Genomic DNA, 8,772 nt, shown 5'->3' on the forward strand with positions numbered 1-8,772 from the left:
CCCATCCACCTAACCTTTTAGATGGAACACACCTGTTCCCCATTTCTCCCACTTTTGTTTTCTCCTATATAAGCCCATAGGTTCCTACTCTTTGAACTTTCTCTTGCGCCCTCTGTGCTGCTACTGTGCCACAACACCTACTGACCCTGGAGGGTGTGACAAGCACATGCATCCTCTGAGACACATGAAGCCAAGCATCATATTTTTTCTGAATGGCTGACCACCATATCACATGTTCAGAGTGCACTTGGAAGAAACCTCTAACTGCCTTGGAGGGCACAAATACACATATGTCCATGATTAGCTGATGTTGCTGTGATTGACAGGGACAGAGTAATGCCATCTCACCCACATCTCACCCACCAACAGTACAAGCAGTACCATTCTTGCTCTCTTGGACTCCTGGCCATAGATGGCTGTGGCATCATTGGGGTTCAAAGCAGTAGACTCTTGATGGTGAATGCTTTTCTGTTGCACCACTTGGGAGCCACCTGCTTTCTTATTGTGTAGAGAGCAGATGGCTGGAGTTATAGGACCTGAGTGTTGATTGCTGATGGGATTGGTAGTTTACATTTCCTGCCATGACTGGCACAGTGTGGTCATGACAGGCCTCAGTCAGTTGTGGTTGACCAGCCAGGGGTACAGATCTAAGTTCAGTGCCATGATTGACATGCATTTTGTATTCAGTTTGTCGGATATCTTTTCTTTTATTTCCTCTATATTTATCTTTTGGCACTGCAGCTTTGCACTGGACTAGGAAAACAGTAAACCACCAAATGGCATTAAACATTTTTAATGTCCTAGGTTTTTAATCATTGCTCAGTTATCTTGTAACACTTTGGTATCAGAAGTGGAATCGGGCCTCAGCTGAATGTATGTGAGATTAAAAGAACTCTTTGCAAAATAGGTCAGCGAAACATACAATCCAGCAAATATCAGAACTTGTAGTTCGTGAGAATGGTGAGCACAGACATGGCAGTGTTGGTCAAAGAGCATGGCAAAAAAGAGGCAGCCAGGTTGGCAGAGGTCTACCTTTCAGCACAGGAGGGAGTTCGTGGCAACAGTTTCAACCAGTGGAACCCAGAACTAAGTAGCAAATTTGTTGGGAGTGATGGGGGGGTTATGGTCAAGCCTAAAGAAAATCCAACATTTATAGCAGGCCGTCAGACAGATTTATCAGACAGGAGGAGAGGTGTTACTGTTGCGGGGAGAAGAGACACACCAAGCCATATGGTCAAGTGAGGAAAGTGAAGAACACTGTTGCCTGGTATGTGCCTACACCAGACGTATCACATTCAGCTGAACCCATGTCTAAGAATTTGATCCAAGTTCTTGTGAATTTTCAGGCAGCTCATGACCTTGTAGATACTGGATGTCCACAAATTCTAGTTCTAAAGAGCTGGTATCCAGAAGCAGAAGAGAGACCAGACCTTAGTTAAAGTGTGTTGTGTATATGTGGATGTGAAAATGTTCCACACCACAGAGGTGTTTTTAACAGTTAACAGTCAAACATTTTCCAAACAGAGACAAAGAGTATAAGGGACAGTCGGTGTGAGTTGCCTTTCGCTGAATCAGTGAATGAGAATGAGCCAGGGAAGTCACCTAAGTCAAGGAAAGAGAGACACAGGAGAAGGTTGGTGGCACTGAATTAAGCCAGTTGAAGGTTTTGGAGGTAATTGCCTTATCTAGCTGTTTTCCATAGTTGGTGTACCAAGACACATAATCACTGATCAGGATATTAATTTCCATTCAGAGCTTTTCACGCAGGTCTATCAGCTGCTAGCTATTAAGGGTATTATCACCACCCCATATAACCCCCAAACATCTACTGTAGCATCTATTGTATTCTACTGTAACAGCTGTTGCTGTTGCCAACCGGGGACTAGGAAGTCACCAAATGGCATGACCCATAGGAAGTTCTTCTCAAGACAGGGAAGGTGACTTATGAGATCTGCATGCCAGAGAGGGCTAAGTAGAAACAAATATTCCATGTGAACTTTCTCAAAGAATTCCATCCTAGAGCAGAACCTATAAAGAAGAAGAGTACTTCTCTACTAGCAACAGTCAACAAGTAGGAGATGTATCATCTAGAAACAGATTAGAAACAGCAGTTGAAGGAGCTACTTGATCCAGACATGACCTGTTAGACAGCAGGTCTGGATATACAAGCCTGATCCAACATGACCTCAGTCTTACAAAGGATGCCCTGCATGTCAGAAGAGCTATCACAGCCCTGAACGAATGCTGACTGCCTTCCTCAAGTAAGTGGTGTAGTCCAGTGGTGTTGGTGACTTAAAAATATGGGACCATCATATTTTTCATTGATTTCAGACACATTATTGCTGTTTCTATAATCAATCCCTACCTCATGCCCCACATTGATGAGCCTGTGGAGTAGCTGGGGAATGCAAAGTATATCTCATCTATGTATTTGTGCAAAGGATACTGGCAAGCACCACTGAGCCAAGAGGGAAAGAATTCACTGCATTTAGGACCTCTTATAGTCTTATAATCTTTTTTGGGTTTAGAGTCTATGGCCTGTAGGGGGCACCAGTGACTTTCCAGAGACTGATATATAGGTTGTTCCAAGGCAGCAGTGTTTTATACAGCAGTATATGTAGGTGACATAGACCTCTTTAATGAGTCTTGAGAAGATCTCTGTAAGCATCAAAAACAGGTCTTGGGATGGATTAAGCATGCAGGATTGACCAGTAATCCGAAGAAATGCGCCATTTCAAATAAACAGAAATTATCTGGGCTTTATTATTGGGGCGATCTGTCCACAAGTATAGCCCAACAACAACTAAAAACAAGGTGAGGTCTTTTTTGAGGCTGGTGGGTTTGTATCACAGGTTTTTACTTAATATTTGTCCCAGAGCCTCTGTCCTTTCACATCTCATCAAATTCACAGCACCAAATAAGGATGTATGGACTGAGCAGTGTGAAAGGTCTTCTGGTACTAATGATATGGTGCTGCTAAGCCCAGACTTTAAGTATTCATTTATCCTGCAGACACTTCAGGTGTTGGCCTTTGAGTGGTGTTGCTGATTCCCAGGGAGACACATTATTCAATTATGGAACAAGAGTGTCTAGCTATTAAATGGGCACAGGATTCCCTGAGATACCGTCTCATGGTGAGGCACTGCTTGTTGGAAACAGATCACCAGATACTGCAGTGGCTGGAAAAGATGAGACTGAGCGGCTGGGGTACATATGTAAGTTCAGTGCCATGATTAACATGCAGATGTATTGAGATTGTCTTAGTTTACTGGATATTGTGACTTTTATGTCCTCTTTATTTTAGATATTTATTTATTTGGCACAGGAACTTTGTACTAGACTGGGGAAAATAATAAGCAAGGCATCACACCTTCTTTGTCCTAAACTACCCTGTAACTGTCACTCATGACAGCAATATATTGTATATTAGCATAAGAAATGTCATGCACATAATGAAAGGACTGTTATACCTATTGTGAAATATGCTGGTGATGAATTGTTAAAGTTTAGTTGCAGCTAACTCCAAAACCCTTGTAAATATGACCAGTTTAAACATCATGGAAATTCTGACCAAATCACTGTTTACATAAATCTTTTAATGTGATACATGGGGAAAAAAAAAACTATACAAAAGTAGTTGACTAAAAACTAAAGCAAGATCTAAATTGTCAGCTCATTCTTTACTTATACCCAATTAAAGACCATTGTGTAAACTGAAATAACATTCAGCACATGAAAGAAATGTTAAATGTTTTGATCATTCTGTATAGACAAATGGTTCAAGATCCCTCATACCAGCATGCCACCAGATTTGGAGGAAAATACTTGCTACTTGCTCAAACACATTTGACTTATTACAAAACAAAAAAACAAAAAAACAAAGCTTTGTGCTTAATATGTTCATACATATTCTTGTATATATAATTATCAAGAAGGCCACTCTTTTATATGCTGTATATAGGCCTGTAGAACTGCTTATGGCACCATGTGTCTGACTTCCTATAGCTGCAGGCTCAGTTCAGAAAACAATTTTCTGAAAAATATGTTTTCTGAAAACAACCTCTTTCTGTTAACTCCAGAGTGGAGCAGCACCTGTGTACACGCACTGTGACATTTTGATTCCACACCAAAAACAGTGCAGCTCCAGGGATCTTCTACCACAGCCTGCTGGAGGCCAACGACACCCCTCAAAGTTGTTATCTGGAGGACATGAGAATTATGAGGTTGAGTGCAGATTTGGAACAGTGAGAGGAAGTGGCCAGAGAGTTTTTGGGGATGCTGTTACACACAGATGACACACAGAAAAACACAGATGCTGTATGTCCCCTAGAGTCCTACTTTATTCACTCTGGAGTTTATTTGTGTAGCTATCTTTTTTTTCCACAGTGAGGCAGTTGAATTGCTGCTCCTCAAGTCCTACCTAAACATCCTTGTTAAACATTTGTGGGTATGTGAATATTTTCCCACAGAATCACAATTTTCTAATATTTTCTAACCTATACACTTGTAGGTTCCTACTATGTACCATTATCCACAGCACAACAGCACCAACAACAGAGAAACACTTTTATCAATTGTTTTTGAATAACAGCAGGCCTTAATATCACATTTAATTTTCATAACTGCCTTTATTGATTACAGTATGTCCAAAGCATTTGCAAAGTCAATACAGTGTCACAGAAAGGCTGGGTGGTGACCTAAGAGCATGTTTTCCTAAGCGCCCAACTCTGCACATACTCACAGAGAGAGACATATCAGTTGGTGTTTATGATTTGATTCTGGAAAATGACCAGCATATGACAGTCACAGACAAAGTCCCAGTGTGTAGGAGACCTCACAAGGTAGTGAGGTTATGGTGTTCCAAAAGCAGCTAGAAAACACAGCATTAGTAAAACTACAGAACTCCTGTTAGCCTGGTTAAATCACTGCTGTCCTTAAAATCAAGGGCACTGTGACTCACAACACCTTATTATGAATGAAATCCAGATCAATAAGCCATACTCTAATGCTAGGAAGGATATTTCCTAAACAAATTCTATTACAGATTGACTATTACTATGATTGTGGTTATTTCAGTAAGGCTGCTTTTTTTGAGGTCTGAGGAAAACTATAGCCCTTGTGGGCAGTAGTAGCTCAGTGATTAAGGTATATGACTAGTAATCAGGAGGTTGCCAGTTCAAGCCCCACCGCTGCCAAGTTGCCACTGTTGGGCCCCTGAACAAGGCCCTTAACCCTCACATGTTCAAATACAATTTGGTCATACTTGTATGTCCCATTGGATAAAATTGTCATTTTAAATGAAAAACTGAAATTATACTAACAGTAATGCCAGTTCTACCCATTCAATTTTCATATATAGTAAACATGCAAATTTACATGCAATTTTAGTTTCAAACAATATAATCACTATGACTATTGACTATTCAACAATTTTTTCTATCGAGAACAGCTGTAGCCTACTTATAAGACATCCACGGAGCGCTTGTGGATATTGCTCATGCCTAAAAGAAAACTCCAATATGAAGAACCTGGAGAATGCAGCAAAGCCCAATGAAACACGCTAGCATATGTTGTACACTATTTTCATCAGCATGAATGACCTACTCTGCTGCATTTTATCTAATCTCTGAAGTAAGGAATTCCATTAAATTCCTTGAATTGCAATTAAAGGACATGATGCACTCAGGTAACAGCTAATCTGCTTGGTAACTTAGATAATGTTAGCTAGCACAGTTAAATTTTTCTAAGTGTTTGAAAAAAATGTATGCATTACATTTGTTTATTTGCTTGCTTGCTTGTTTGTTCCCACCGCTTTCTTTCCGCCTTACAAGAGGTGTGACCACTATGGCACACCAGCATTTAGTAAAAGTTTAAAAAAAAAAAAGTTAGCATGGTATCCAACGGGGTTCTTTTAAGTATTCAGTTCTATAGCATTTTTGTAGTGTAAATGTCTTAATCGCTTAGTCATTGATGAATGTAGTATAGAAGTAAGCCTACACAACTTCAGAGATCCCCTGTCTCATGTTAGCTTTGCTATTTGCTGGTGCATATGTTTTTTTTCTAGAATTCTAGGACATTATAGAATAATATTATGGAGACCAATCTGGGACACAGAAGACCTGTGGCAGATGACCTATGTGTTCGGGCAGCACAGCAGGGGTGCAAGAGCTCAGCTAAATATGCTGGTACTAGACCATGTAAAGACTTGTAGGTCAGCAGCAGTTTAAACTGCATGCAAATTGGAACAGGTTGCCAGTGTAACCGGAATAAAATTGTGGTAGTATGGTCTGATTTTTTAGAGTGGAATTCTAGCAGCTGAGTTTTGCACAAACTGCAGAGAGTAGATCGTTTTGTTTTGGATAACAATGAGAAGGGAGCTACAGTAGTCTAAGCAGGATGATATGAAAGCATGAACCAAAGATTCAGAGTTTTTCATGAAGAGCAATGGGCAAAGACATATTTACATTACATTTCACATTTACATTTATGGCATTTAGCAGACGCTCTTATCCAGAGCAACTTACAAAAGGGCTTTGTCATTTACTCATAGAATACATCCTAGCCAGTAGAGTAGGTTAGAGTCCAACATACCAATGATCTAGAATACTGTAGAAATACAAGGATCACTGCTGCTGCCTAGAAGTACAAAATACATAAGGTCTATCTTAAACAATGATAAGTGCAATAAACAATAATTACTAGAGTTTGACAGACAACATCAGTGTAATAAACAATACCCCACAAAAAGTACTAGGTTAGTCAATCAATATAGGAGCACGGTCAGTGGTCATTTACATGTTCCACGACTAGAGGGGTCTGTGTTTGGAGACTGCTAGGGACTTGATGTCTGGACAGCAAGTGGAAGTTCATTCCACCATCTGGGAGCCAGGACAGAGAACAGTCTCTATGCTTGTCTTCCATGAGATTTGAAGCATGGTATTTCAAAGTCGAGCTATATTTTGAAGATGGAAAAAAATATTTTGACCAGAGCACTAATGTGAGGTTTCAAAGAAAGTGTGATTACACATCAGTGTAATTATTCTTCTTAGAGGGTCATTAGCGAAAATACTTTATCTTCTCAATATCATCAATGTTAGCTAACATAGCAGACAATCAAAAGTATGATACAAAGAAAAAGAGAAAAAGCTATCAAATCATAACATACAGATAGGCTGCCACTTGCTCTATGTTCATGCTCTCCTGCATGTAAGGATGGATTGGAAATGTACATCAGTTTTTTGGTTCAGCACACTGTAGCAAGAGTTTTTAATGTGACATGTCAACTGTCACATTTTGTTCTGACTTCTACCATTCATGCCTAGTAAACTGAATTTTTGATCAGGGAAAGAATGTGTTCCAGCTGTGCTTAGCTTTGCCATGCAGATCACACTGTTGCCGGATGGTTTTTTGTTTGGATATGATAAAGAAATGCTTGACCTGACTATGTGTGTGTGTGTGTGGACTTGCATACATGTGTTAACGTGCATGTGCATAGGCACACACTTTTGTGTTGTTTTGCATTAGCTGGAATAGATGTGTGTGTTTGAGGAACAGTATGGATCAAGCTGTATACCTGCTGTACAGAAATGAACAGGGTGTTTTTCCTGTCTGTTCTTGGACATATATCTTTTTGTCACAACAGCAGGATTACAGTTAGGAAAACTAGTTCATTGTCAAAAGGGTATCAGGTTGAGGCTAATACATAAATATAAACTTGTTATCTAGTATTAACCCATTTTTGTAGATTACACTGGTTTACTTTTTGATAAAAGTCTAACCTTAACCAAAATTAATTTAATGTTATCAATTACTCTAAAGTCTGCTGCTTTGAATATAGGCCTTGTATTCAAGAACCATAACAAATAATCTGGTTTTGGAAAACGTTTACAGCATTCTCTAGCATCATATTAGGACAAAACATGGTTTCTTTGCTAGCAAAAATGTTTACATTTCTTATTTCAGTCATTTTGGACTGCAATACGTAATGTCATATTAATTTCACTAAATGAATGCCCTACACCACTTAAATGTCCCTTTTAGTTTTCCAGCTCAAAAGGCTTCTTGTTGCAGACCTAGAAGTTTGGGTACTCTTAAAAATGTTCTCTCTAGTACTACTTCCATTTCTACCCTACAACTCTCATTCTCACACCATAAGATTTTATTGGTGGTAATTTTACACTTAAAACTGTACATCTACAAATTTTTAATGACATTTTTTCCAGTCTGTTGAATATATTATCCATTAAACATTTACAGTGGTTCAGAAAGGTAAGAACAAGCCCACCTATTAATAATTTTTATTTTCAACATGCTTAAACAATAGGTTTACATAAAAAGTGTAAACATTCACAATAAGAAGTAAATCAAATAAAAATAAAGAACTATGAATATTTTTACATTTCTTAATGTAAATGTAGTCTTTATTTTATTTAACACGTTATTTTTCTGCTAGTTCCATTGATACATTTGGAGACAGTGTTCATTGAGTGTTTTTCAGCCCCTCAGGGCAAATGTGTACCTGAACCTCACATGTCTGCTTGTGTGCTTCTCATCAAACAGATGGTTGAACATATTGTAATTAATTAATGAGGCTTTTGTTAATGAGGGCCCTCATCAGCAGAGCAGGAGCAACTACACCTCCCCAACCCAGCCAGCCATTGTCTCCTCAGACAACACACTGCAGAAAAATAACTGTCTTAAAAATATTACATAACATTACTTACATAATGGGGGAAAATACAAAGAAATCAGGGAAACAGAAGAATCACAGCA

Source organism: Electrophorus electricus, chromosome 2 (genome assembly GCF_013358815.1).
Source record: "Electrophorus electricus isolate fEleEle1 chromosome 2, fEleEle1.pri, whole genome shotgun sequence".
NCBI classification, from domain to species: domain Eukaryota; kingdom Metazoa; phylum Chordata; class Actinopteri; order Gymnotiformes; family Gymnotidae; genus Electrophorus; species Electrophorus electricus.